This window comes from Nyctereutes procyonoides, unplaced genomic scaffold (genome assembly GCF_905146905.1).
Source record: "Nyctereutes procyonoides isolate TBG_1078 unplaced genomic scaffold, NYPRO_anot_genome, whole genome shotgun sequence".
In the NCBI taxonomy this organism is placed as follows: Eukaryota; Metazoa; Chordata; class Mammalia; order Carnivora; family Canidae; genus Nyctereutes; species Nyctereutes procyonoides.
Genome location: NW_026575040.1, coordinates 4,378,110 through 4,391,537, shown reverse-complemented (window position 1 = coordinate 4,391,537; position 13,428 = coordinate 4,378,110). Strand labels below are relative to the sequence as shown.

The following is a 13,428-nucleotide window of genomic DNA, read 5'->3' as shown; positions in this document are numbered from 1 at the left end:
GTCTGTGAAGACTAGGTAAAGGCATATACTATAAAGAGCTGCATTAAAAAATCTGATACAGATATGTTATATTTTATTTAGAAGAATAGGATTCCTTCATTTGTTAACTTCTAAAGTCTTAGGAAGGTTTGCAGATTGTAGTTAACTATATTGGATATTCTGTTGGTGTCCAATAAACATGTCTAATACCTCACAAACTCATCAGGCATTAGAAAATACCCAGACTTTTTATTTAGCAGAAGAGACCCATCTATTTTATTATTTATCCATGTATTTATTATTTTCCAGATGAGGAAACCAAGGCTGAGGGGAAGCAGCATGACTTGCCCAGGGTCGTGGGTGTAGTTCTTGTCTGCATTATGAGTGATGATTAACAGGCCATACACCCTTTAGCAGCATGTGTTTTCCTGTTGTCTGCTAAGATTTTTAAATTTCATTTTGCCAATAAATTGTTTAGTTTACTTGGGGCATTTCTGTTCCACTTTGAAATTATAATACAGGTTGTTGGAAAATATGATTGCCTTCAGAATTTGTTTTCAAAGAGTTTTTCAGGAATATATCTTTCATTGAAAGAGCAGTACATCTATAATTCAGATTACTTATGAAGTTGAGGTGTTTCTTCTAATATCTAACATAGTTGCAGTTACTTTTTACATCATTTCTGGACATGCAGATCATCTTGCTGTGATGTCTATCACTTCGTTTAATTGCTGGGGTGATTTGGCTAGTTAGGTGGGGCTAGTGAGTATTATAATTATCTCTTCTGTGCTTCCTCCAGAGTCAAACTCTGTGGCTCAATAGACTTGGGCGTCTGAGGTCCAGAAGAGCAGGAATTAGCATATATACCAGTCAAAATTTGGCACATAAGCAATTCAGGCTGGTGAGATACAAAGCTGATAGCTATGGGATGGAGGGTCACATTTGGCATGTTAATGCTATGAGAAGTAACAGTGCTGTAGTGCCCTTTCCAATCTTTTCTTGCTACTTTCTGATTTCAGTTATTAAAGTTTAGTTTTTCCTGTTCTTGAACCCCCTCCTACATGAGTACTTACCCAGTTCTGGGATCAGTAATAGATATTTGGAATACAAAGATAAATAGGGCATGGGTTCTGCCCTCAGAAATTAATAGTTTTTAAGGCATATAAAATATAAGCAAATTATTGAAATGTAGTATACGCCTTCCAGTTTTTCCAGCTCTTTTTCTATGAAATGTCTAGAATTCTTTTGCCATTATTGCTTTAGTTCTCTGATGAAATTCATTGTTCTCATTGGAAGTATAGAGTTCAGAATTAAACAGAATATTTCAGATGTGAACAGGACCAAGTGGAATGTCTGAAAGGTAAAAATCTCTTCATCTGGATCTTTTATTTCTTTCAGTCCAGCACAAAGTTGCATTGCCTTTTGGTTAACCATTTTACACATTCTCAATACCACTATATTTTACAATTCCTGGGGTATCATTCATGTCAAATACAATGGAGTTGTACAAGGTGGTGATACAAGCACCTAAACTATCAAAGGTATAACTTCTCTTAACCTGCCCTTAATTTCTGGCTTCCACAGCCCCAAATTTTATGTCACTTTGGTGAATTACATTGATTAAATTTTGGAATGTTGTAACAACCTTTGAATTCCTGGGATAAACCCCACAGGGTATGATGTATTAACCTTTTTATATGTTACTAGATTCAATTTGTTTCTGTTCATGAGGGATGTTGGTCTGTAGTTACTATTATTTTTCCACTGCTTTTGTCTTTTTTTGTTGTTGTTTTGTTTTTTGTATCAAGGTTATACTGGCCTTAAAACAAGTTGGGAGCTATTCCATACTTGTCTTTTCTGGAAGGTTTTGTATAGAATTGGTATTATGTCTTTCTTAAATGTTTGCTGGAGTGTGACAGTGAAGCAGTCTAGGTCTGGATTTCTCTTTGGAAGGCATTTCAGTGCAAACTCAATTTCTTTAATAGATATGGGGTTATTCTAGTTATACATATTTCTTTAGGGAGAGCTTTAGTAATGTTTTTCTTTCAAAGAAATTTGTCCATTTCATCTCAGTTATCAAATTTATTGGCATAAAGGTCCTGATACTCCTGTATCTTCCTTTCAATGTGTAGTGATATTCCGTCTGTTCCTGATTTTGATGATTTATGTCTACTATCGTTTTTTTTCTTGATAAATCTGGCTAGAGGTTTATTCATGTTATTGATTTTTTCCAAAGGACCAGCTTTTGATTTTATTTTTTCTTCTCTATTGCTTTTCTGTTTTGATTGCACTGATTTCTGCTCTTATCTAATATTGTGTTTAATTTGCAGTTTCTTGTTTCTTTTTGCAATTTCTTACAGTAGAAAATTAGATAATTGGTTTGATATCTTTCTTCTCTTCTGTTTTAAGCATTTAGTACTTTGTTTCCCTCTAAATACTGTTTAACTGGTTCATAAACATTTCAGATGTTTTAACTTTTATATAATTCTAAATATTTTAAAATTTCCTTTGTGTTCCCTTTTAACCTGTGCACAATTAAGAAAGGTATTCATTAATTTCCCTGTATTTGGAAATTTTTCCAGATTTTTTTGATTGTTGGTTTCTAGTTTAATTCTAATTATACGTAGAGAACATACTTTATATGGTTTGTTTTATGACCCATAATGTGATCTATGTTGATGCATATTTTATGTACCTTGAAAAGAACATGTATTTTTCTGTTGGATGGAGTAATCTACAAATGTCAGTTAGGTCAAGTTGTTTGATAATGTTCTATGTACTCACCGATACAGATATTAATATCCTTACCAGGAAGGTACTGATGCCCGTAATGAGACAAGAATGTTGAAGTATACACATGTAATTATGGGTTTGTCTGTTTCTTCCTAAAGATCTGTCGATTTTTACTTTGTGTATTTTGAAGATCTGTTGTTGGATGGATATGCATTTAAGATTGTTTGACTTATTGGTGAACTGACTCTTTTATCATTATGTAATGTCTCTCTTCTATTCCTGATTATATTCCTTCTTTGAAGTCAACTTTGATGATAATAGAGCTATTCCAGTTTTGCTTTGATTAGTCTTTGTATGATAATGTATAGTTTACATACAGTCAGATTCACCTTTTTTTAAAGTATAAAGTTCTGGGAATTTTGACAAACGAGAATAGTTCTGTGACCACCACCATCACCACAATCAAGATGTAGAACAGCTTAATCACCCTCAAAAATTCACCTTTACTTTGTAGTAAATCACTTCTTCCACTTTCAATTGCTGGCAATCATTGATTTTTTTCTTCCTATAGTTTTATCTCTTTGAGAATAACATTTGAATAAAGCATACATTCTGTAACCTTTTTAGTGGTATTTTTCACCAAGTGTAATGTTTTTGAGATTTATCCATGTTGTGTATTTGACTTTTTTTTTTATTGATGAGTAGTATTCAGTTGTATGTTTATACTGCAGTTCATTTATCCATCTGTTCATCAAAGGACATTTGAGTTTTGGGCTATTACAAATACAGCTGCTATGTAAACATTTGCTTCAAGGGTTTTGTGTGAACATATTTTTATTTCGTTTGTGAAGTGTTTTGGAGTGGAATTGCTGGATGGTATTTTGAGTATATATTTATTTTTACTGGAAATTGCCAAACTGTTTTCCAAAGTAGTTACACTGTTTTGTATTTCCTTTTTCAAAGTATGAGTGTTCCTTATACCTCATAAATGATTTGGGAAATAGTTTCTTCTTTTTAATTTTCTGGAAGAGTTATGGAGAATTGACCAACTTCATACTTAAATATTTGCTGGAATGTTTCTGTGAAGCCATTTGGGCCTTGAGTTTTCTTTGTAGAAATGTTTTCAAGAACAAATTCAATTTATTTAATAGAGATGAGGCTAAACAGGTTACCTAGTTCTTTTTATTTATTTACTCATGAGAGAGACACAAAGAGAGGCAGAGACACAGGCAGAGGGAGAAGCAGGCTCCATGCAGGGAGCCCAATGTGGGACTCGATCTCGGCACTCCGGGATCAAGCCCTGAGCCAAAGGCAGGCGCTAAACTGCTGAGCCACCCAGGCATCCCCCTAGTTCTTAATTGAGTTTTGGTAGTTTGTGTCTTGCAAGGAATTATTTTCACTTCATCTAAATTGTCAAATATATTGGCATGAAGTTCACAATTTTCCCTAATGGATATTAAAAACACTATGAAGCCTCTCTAATTAAAATAGTATGGTATTGGTACACATTTAAAAGATAGGCCATGGAGGAGTGCCTTGGTGGTACAGTCAGTTGAGTGACTGACTCCTGGTTTCAGCTCAAGTCCTGATCTCAGGGCCAGTACAAAAGAGGAGTTGCCATATGCTACATTTTTATAAGAAAGAAGGGGAAGTAAAAAAATATATATGTACTTATTTTCACAAAAAAGAAACACCAGAAGGATTTTGGCTATTTCCAGGGTTTTGTAGGGAAATGCTGTGGGAAGGATGGGGGATGTGACACTTCGTTAGGTATGACTTTCACTGTAGTTTTGACTTTTAGAACCATGAATTATTTCATTAAAATTTTGGAAAACAAATATCTTAAAAATAAAATGCAAGCAGAAGCAAATATACTATGGTATGATTGGAGTCAAGTTTTCTTACTGTTAGAGAAGGGAGTTACATAATATAGAAAGGGGAGAGGTGAGATAAAACCCTAAGGTATTGGTTAATAATTGGAGGTATCCGTATTGAGCACATGGCTTTTAATACAGATACATAGTTATAGAATATATTTTTTTCCTTGCCTGTGTCGGGGAAGGGTTAGCAGCAATGACCCCCTAGTAGCCAGGAGCACAGTTAGCTCCCAGATCTTAGTTTCTATTGTTCTCAAGTAAAAGGAACCAGGATTCCTTGGGGAAATGCCTAATTCCATGATTAAGGCTAGGAGATCTTGTGCCAGAAAATAAAGAATGGCTTACAGAGTGTGATGGGGATTTGTCATAAAGACCCAGAAGTGGGTTTGAAGGGCTTTCTCTGGCCACTGGCCAGTTCTGGAGCCTCTACTAATATAGCAGTGAATATAACACATAGGATAAAATAAGAATACACCAGTGCATACTGATAAAAGTATACAAATAAGGAAAAGGTCTTATAAAATAGAATGTTAACTAGTGGAATGAATGATAAAAATTACTGTTTGACAACCATCATAATAATAATTGATTCATGCAAGACTCCTCAATGGATGCTAAAACTAGTGGGTAAAAGTTTGATGGGAAACAGGATATTTACATAAGTCTCTAAATATCCCTCTATAAGTATGATACTTTTAAATTATAAGGTAGTAGTAACTTCATAGTGGAAAAATTTACCAAACACTACTTTGACCAAGTGATAGAAGGTAAACATCACAGTAATGGAGCAAACCAGCATCCTGTGCTTCCTAAATCACTTCTATTGTATTCTTGCCAAAAATAATACCTCCAGTCTAATCTTGAAGAGATATTAGATGAACCCAAATTGAGAGACAGTCTACAAAATACTAGTCTGCATTTAAAAAAAAAAGAAAGAAAAAACTGTCAAGGGACCCCTGGGTGGCTCAGTGGTTGAGCATCTGCCTTTGGCTCAGGGAGTGATCCCAGAGTCTTAGGATCCAGTCCTGCATCAGGCTTCCTGTGGGGAACCTGCTTCTTCTTCTGCCTGTGTCTCTGCCTCTCTTTGTGTCTCTCATGAAAAAATAAAATCTTAAAAAACAACAACAACAACAAACCTGTCAGGGTCATGGAAGACAAAAATTAAAGAAGACTAAAGAGACATAACAGCTAACTATAATATTTGGTTCTAGATTTGATTTAGAGCAAAAAAAAAAACATCTTTTAAAAAAAGTTTATTTATTTTTAGTAATCTCTATACCCAATATGGGTCTTGAACTCACAACCCTGGGATCAAGAGTTGCATGTTTTTCCAACTGAGCCAGCCAGGTGCTCCCAGAAAAACATCTTTTAAAATGTTTTAAAATAAGGGCACGTGGGTGACACAGTTAAGTGCCTGACTCTTGGTTTTGGCTCAGGTCATGATCTCAGGGTCATGAGGTTGAGCCCCATTGCAGAGTCTGCTTAAGATTCTCTCTCCCTTTCCTTCTGCGCCTCCCCTTGTACTCTCTCTTTCTAAAAAATAAATTTAAAAAAATGTTTTAAAATCAAAGACTCTTCTTTTGCCATAAAGGAAATTATTAAGACATTTGTTAAAATTTGAAAAAGAATGGTAGGGTAGATAATAGTGTTGTATAGATGTTAGGTGTTTTTTTTTTTTTTTTGATTGATTGATTTATGAGAGTGTGTGTTGAGTATTGCGGGGTGTGGGGGCAAAAGGAAAGGGAGAGAAGATCCCAAGTAGACTCCCTGGTGAATGCAGAACCTGACTGGGATAAATAGGTGAAGGTTTTGCAGAGATTCTGTGTTTTTTTTTTTTTTTTCAGCTTTTCTCCAGCTGAAAGTATTTACAATACAGTTTTTTATTTTTATTTATTATCATTTAAAAATTTTAAAAATATATATTTACTTACTTGAGAGAGAATGAGAGCATGAGCTGGGGAGAGAGGCAGAGGGAGAGGGAGAGGGAGGAGCAGACTCCCTGGCCGAGCAGGGAGTCTGCTACAGCACTCAGTCCCCTGAGCAGAAGGCACACACTTAACCAACTGAGTCATCCAGACACCCCTACAATACAGTTTTAAAAAAGGAGTTCCTGTGAAGAAAAGCTATTCTCACTCTGATAAAGCAGCTTAAGGTGGAGCCTGATGGGGGGCTGGGTCTTAGGACCCTGAGGTCATGACCTGAGCTGAAATCAAAGGTTGGATGCTTAACCAAATGAACCACCCAGGTGCTTGTGACGTCCTTTTTTTTTTTTTGAAAAAAAAAAAATATATATATATATATATATTTAACTTAATTTTTAAATATTTTATTTATTTATTTATTTTAGAGAGAGAAAGTGGGAGCACACACAAGCAGGGATAGCAGCAGAGGGGAGAGGATAGAAGCAGGTTCCCCAGTGAGCAGGGAGCCTGATGTGGGGCTCCATCCCAGGACCTGGGATCATGACCTGAGCCAAAGACAGCCACTTAAATGACTGAACCACCCAGGCACCCCTATTTATTTATTCTGGAGTGAGAAAGCGTGGGAATGAGTGGGGAGACGGGCAGTGGGAGAGGGAATCCTGAAGCCGGCTCCCTGCTAAGTGCAGAGACTGATGTTCATCTCCTTCTCAGGACCCTGAGATCATGACGGGAGCTGAATTTAAGAGTTGTCTGCTTAACCAAATGCCACCCTGGCATTCCCTCCCCATCTTTTTTTCCTTTGACTATACAACTCATCCATTAGGGATTCTTGGCTGGCTCAGTTGGTGGGCCATGCGACTCTTGATTTTAGGGTCATGAGTTTGAGCTCTACATTGAGTGTAGAGTTTACTTAAAAAGATAATTAGAGGGTACCTGGGTGGCTCAGTCATTTGAGTGTCTGACTCTTGGTTTTGGCTCAGGTCATGATCTCAGGGTTGTGAGATCGAGCCCTGCTTTGGGCTTGGTGCTCAGTGAGGGAGTCTTCCTCCTCTTCTTCTGCACCTCCCCCTGCTCATGCTCACACTCTTGTGCTCTCTATAAAGAAAATAAATAAACCTTAAAAAATAATAAAGTATACAATTCAGTGGTTTTGGTACATTATTATTTTTGAAATGGTAGTAAAATACATATAATATAAAATTTAAACATTTTTAAGCATATATTCCAGTGGCAGTACTTACAGTGTTGTACAACACTCATCACTATCTATTTCTAAAACTTTCATATCCCAAACAGAAACTCTGTACCCTTAAGCAATAATTTTCCATTGCCCCTTTCCCCCTAGTCCCTAGTAACTTCTCTTCGACTTTCTGTCTTTATGAAATTTGCCTATTCTAGATATTTCATATACTCAGAATCGTACACTATTTATCCTTTTGTGTCTGGCTTATTACATTTAGCATAATGTTTTGAAAGTTCATCTATGCTGGAACATGTTATACAGAATTTCATTCTTTTTAAAGGCTGAATGATATTCCGTTGTATACATATGTCACATTTTGTTTATGCATTTGTCTGTTAATGGACAGGTATGGTTTCCAACTTGGGGCTATTGTGAATAATGCTGCAGTAGAAATGATGCACAAATTTGTTTGAGTCGCTGCTTTCGTTCCTTTTGGGTATATATCTAGGAATGGAATTACTGAACCATACGGTAATTCTATGTTTAGTTTTTTGAGGAAATGCCAAGCTGTCTTCTACAGCAGCTGCATGTGTAAGGGCTCCAATTTCTCTACATCCTTGCCAATACTGTTATTTTCTGTTTTTTTTTTTTTTTTTTTTTTTTAAATAGCTATCCTAGTAGGTGTGAAGTGGTATCTCATTGTGATTACCATTTACACTTCCATAATGATGAAGAATACTGGGCATCTTTTCTCCTGTTCTTATTGGCCTTTTGTATATGTTCTTTATAGAACTGTCTGTGCAAAGGCTTTACCCATTTCTACATTGGGTTATCTTTGTCATTGAGGTTAGGCCTATTTTAATAGTGATTGATTCGTGTCTTTTTTTTTTTTTTTCCCTTTGGGAAATGTATGCTTCAGTTATTTCAGGATTTTATTTTAAAAATTTTGTTCTAAGGACCTTATACAGTATCGTTTAGTTAAAAAAAAAGCCAACATTCTTTTCTTTCTTTTTAGTCTGAAAAGAAAGACAGATTTAAAGGAGTTGAAAGTCTAGTCTTGATTTAATTTTGGAAGTAAAAGTTTATTAGCTAAGCATCATCCTCTTTTTCTTCTTAAATAGCATGGAGAACTACAGTGAGGAGTAAGTTATTTATATTTAAAAATTATCAAGGTACCTGTGTATGCAGAGAAATATGCAAGTCTAAATTGCCATAATACTTCTGAGTAAAAGTTTGTCAGTAAGTGTCAGGGACTGTAAAAGTTCATATTATGTAAGTTAGTACTTCCTGTTATAAGAATCTATTCTAATAAGTATCCTCAACACATATATGATATTTTCTTAAGCAAAGATATTCATTACATTATTATTAGTAGTAATGATTTATTGGAAACAATCTACACATTCAGCAATAAGACAAGGCCAGGTGATTATTTGTTCATGCAAATAAATACTAAGTAGCTATTTAAAATAATGTTTAGGGACGACTAGGTAGCTCAGCAGTTGAAGGTCTGCCTTTGCCTTGGGGCGTGATCCCAGGATCTGGGATCGAGTCCCCTATCAGGCTCCTTGCTGGAAGCCTGCTTCTCCCTCTGCCTGTGTCTCTGCCTCTCTCTCTCTCTCTCTCTCTCATGAATAAATAAAAGTATTTTAAAAAAATGTCTATTTTTTAAAAGCAGGCTTTACAATTGTCTACAGGTAAATATTTTTCTTAAAATGCACATATAAAAAGATTAGAAAGAAATAAAATAGATAACCATAATTATCTGTGAGTAGTGGGAACATGTAAGGTTTTAATTTTTTTGTTGTTCCTTTCTGTATTTTCAAAACTTCTACAGTAGTATGTATTTTTTCTAAGTTTAGATATTTTTATTTATTTTTAAGTAAGCACTACACCCAACATAGAGCTTAAACTCACAATCCCAAGATCAGGATTGTGTGCTCTACTGGCTGAGCCAACCACACACCCCCAAGATTTTATTTTTAAACTACCTATGTATTTTAAATACATCAGGCATATATGAATCTATTCTTTTTTTTTTTTAATTTTTATTTATTTATGATAGGTACACAGTGTGAGAGAGAGAGAGGCAGAGACACAGGCAGAGGGAGAAGCAGGCTCCATGCACCGGGAGCCCGACGTGGGACTCGATCCCGGGTCTCCAGGATCACGCCCTGGGCCAAAGGCAGGCGCCAAACCACTGCGCCACCCAGGGATCCCTCCTTTTCATAACATTTAAATTGTTTGTAATTTTTCACTGTTTGTCATAGTGGACATCTGGGAAGAAAAGTATGCACATGTAAAATTTTAATAATTCTGCCAAATTCCTCTCCAAAATGGCCATTTATATTTTTACTATGAATATGGAGTACCTATAACATATCCCTCTTTATTGTTTTTTATGATGTTCACAAAATAATAGCAGTAAGCAATGTGGAACACAGGGTTGTAAGAGGGATCTGTTCATCTTTTTCAGACCTTGTTTTACATGAGTTGCGTTCAGTAGTAAATAATAGAAAGTGGCTTGTAAACAATAAGGAATTTTTCCAGTTAATATAAGAGGAAGTCCAGAATTAGACTAGGATTGGTCAAGTGATTCAGTGATCTGTGAAGCCCTAAGATCTTTCTGCCTTTCCACTGTGCTGTGCAGTGCCTGCTTTTTCCTGAATCAAAGCTGCCAGTAGCATTTAGCATCCGTTTTTCCAAAGCCAGAGATATGGTCTGGCTTCCTAATGGCTTTCTTTTAAAATAGGAAAGGCCTTTTTTCCCCCAGAACCTCTTAGGAATACTCTTTTCATTGAATCAGATTAATACATTTGCCAGTAATGGACAAGAGAGATAAAATTACCATTGATTAATTTAATTTAATCAACTGATAGGGAGTGAATTTTGAGGAGTCAAGGGTAATCATTGCTGGTTGCAGAGCACAGACAGGTAAGTATATGGATACACAAACAAGGATGCACGGGAGGCTGTCACACTGTCCTCTATCTGGCACAGTGTGGTTTGAGGAATCGCCAGCACTGAACTTGCTTCTGTTTCTATCATGTGCTTCATCTGTTTTTATTCTGAGACTCTGCTTGTAGTGCTACTAGAGATTACTTCTTTTACTTTCCTTTGCCTTTTATGATAAAAACATTTCAAATAGTGTAAATATCCGAATCACACATTTTATATTGTACAGGTTTATAAAATGATGGACTCTGAAGAATAGAATATCAGAAAATTGTTTTTTTTTAAAGATTTTATTTATTTATTCATGAAAGACACAGAGAGAGAGAGAGAGAGGCAGAGACACAGGCAGAGGGAGAAGCAGGCTCCATGCAGGGAGCCCGACGTGGGACTCTATCCCAGGTCTCCAGGATCACAGCCTGGACTGAAGGCGGCACTAAACCTCTGAGCCACCTGGGCTGCCCCAGAAAATTGTTTTGTATAAAATTGGTTTAAGTATTACTCAGTAGTTTCTCTTGAACTCAGATGTCAAATTGGGTTTCCAGTTAAGATGGTGCAGTAAACGCAAGTTTTGGTCACTCCTACTCCAGATACAGTGCAGCAATAAAGAATAAAATGTCAGTAGAAAAAATACACACAGTCGACCTGAAGGAAAATTGTCTTTAGGCAAATAGACTATTACAGAAAAAGGAAAGGATAAGGGTTTCTATTTTAAAATATGTTTGTGATTTTCTGATAGAAAAATCAATATAAGTTCATCATAGAAATTTGGAAAATATCAGGAATATAAAGAAAACAGGATTATCAGTCTTAAGAATTAATGAACTTTAATTGATGGATTAAAAATTAAAGTAGTATTTTGAACATAAAGCTCTCATATTTCACTGTGAACTCTTTAGGTGTCTTATTAACCTGTAGTTCAGATTTTCTCAACCTTGGCAGTATTGACATTTTGGGCATGATAATTCTTTATTGTGGGAGATGCCCTATATATTGCAGAATGTTAACAGCACCCCTAGCCTCTACCTAGTATGAGTTAGTAGTACCCAGTTATGACAACCAAACATTTCTAGATATTGCCATATGTTTCTAGGTTACAAAATTGTTCCTAGTTGAGAACCACTGCTCTGGTTAAACAGTATGATACTTGAAGGCTAAGACAGGAAGCTGATAAATTTAACATGAAGAATGCACACAGAAGTTGCATTAGCAAGCAGAAAGACTTCCATCTGAACAAGCAGTAGTCAAGGACATTTTTCTAAAAGATTTTATTTATTTATTTGACAGAGAGAGTGAGCAAGTGAATATGAGTAGATGGAGGAGCCGAGAAGGGGCAGAGGGAGAAGCCGACTCCCCACTGAGCAGGGAGCCCAGCATGGGGGCTTGATTCCAGAACCTGGGATCATGACTTGAGCTGAAGTCAGACGCTTAACTGACTGAGCTACCCAGGTACCCTAGTCGAGGGCATTGTGACTGAGAAGCTCTGAGTCTGAGTCTGGATTTGGGTGCTGTCCCCCAACACACCCACCCCTTAGCCTGAGAGGCTCATAATCCTCACTTGACTCTGTTCTTGAGGACGGTGAGTGCCAACTGTGGAAGGGGTAAATGACTATTTGGAGTTTTTGTCTAAACATATCTGGACTTTTTCAAGAACAAGGAACTTCTTATTTGGAATTATCAGAATTACTTGATAGTTCTGGAAAATAATATCCTACATGGGGCTACTTAAGTCCCCTTCATTTTTCCCTATGGTATGACCTCAAGTGACCTTTCTTCTGGCTTTCAGTTGAGGACCTATCCATCATTGAGGTGAGTGAATTGATTTCCTTCATGGGTATATTTCCTTTCTTTAGTGAGTCTCCACTGGAGACCTCTTCCATTTTGGGTTGGCTATAACCCAGGATGAGTTTTGTCTACAACCCGAGACTATATATTTACTTGTGAGAAACTTGATCTCAGCTTGAGATCTCAGCTTGCTTTCAGAGTATTTTTGCAATAAAAGAATTTTTTTTTCATATTGTGGCAAAATATATGTCCCATAAGATTTACCTCTTTAACCATTTTTAAATGTACACTTTAGCAGCATTAATTACATTCACTGTGTTGTACAACTGTCACCACTATTTCAAAAACTGTTTCATCACCCCAGAAACTATGTACCTATTAAATGATAAATCTATTTCCTCCTAACCTTTAACCCCTGATATCCTCTGTTCTACTTCTATTCCACTGAATTTGCCTCTAGATTCTAATTATTCATATAAGCAAAATCATACAATATTTGCCTTTTTGTGTCTTGCTTATATGCTATTTAGCATAATGTTTTCAAGGTTCACCTGTGTTGTAGCATGTTGTACAAAATTGCATTCCCTTTTAAATCTGAATAATATTCCATTATATATATATATATATATATATATATATATATATATATATACACCACGTTTTGTTTATCAGTTTATTTGTTGTTGGACATCATTTGGGTTGATTCCTTAGAGGTTTTTTTATTTTTATTTTTTTATAATAAATTTATTTTTTATTGGTGTTCAATTTGCCAACATACAGAATAACACCCAGTGCTCATCCCGTCAAGTGCCCCCCTCAGTGCCTGTCACCCATTCACCCCCACCCCCTGCCCTCCTCCCCTTCCACCACCCCTAGTTCGTTTCCCAGAGTTAGGAGTCTTTATGTTCTGTCTCCCTTTCTGATATTTCCCACACATTTTTTCTCCCTTCCCTTATATTCCTTTTTTTTTCTTTTTAATTAAAAAAAAATTTTTTTT

At 36.0% G+C, this 13,428-nt stretch overlaps 1 protein-coding gene across 2 annotated transcripts in view; it reads left to right on the top strand.

Moving 5' to 3' along the window:
- BBS4 (Bardet-Biedl syndrome 4) overlaps window positions 1-13,428 on the top strand; it is a 57,437-nt gene that overhangs the window by 14,025 nt on the left and 29,984 nt on the right. The window lies entirely within an intron of this gene.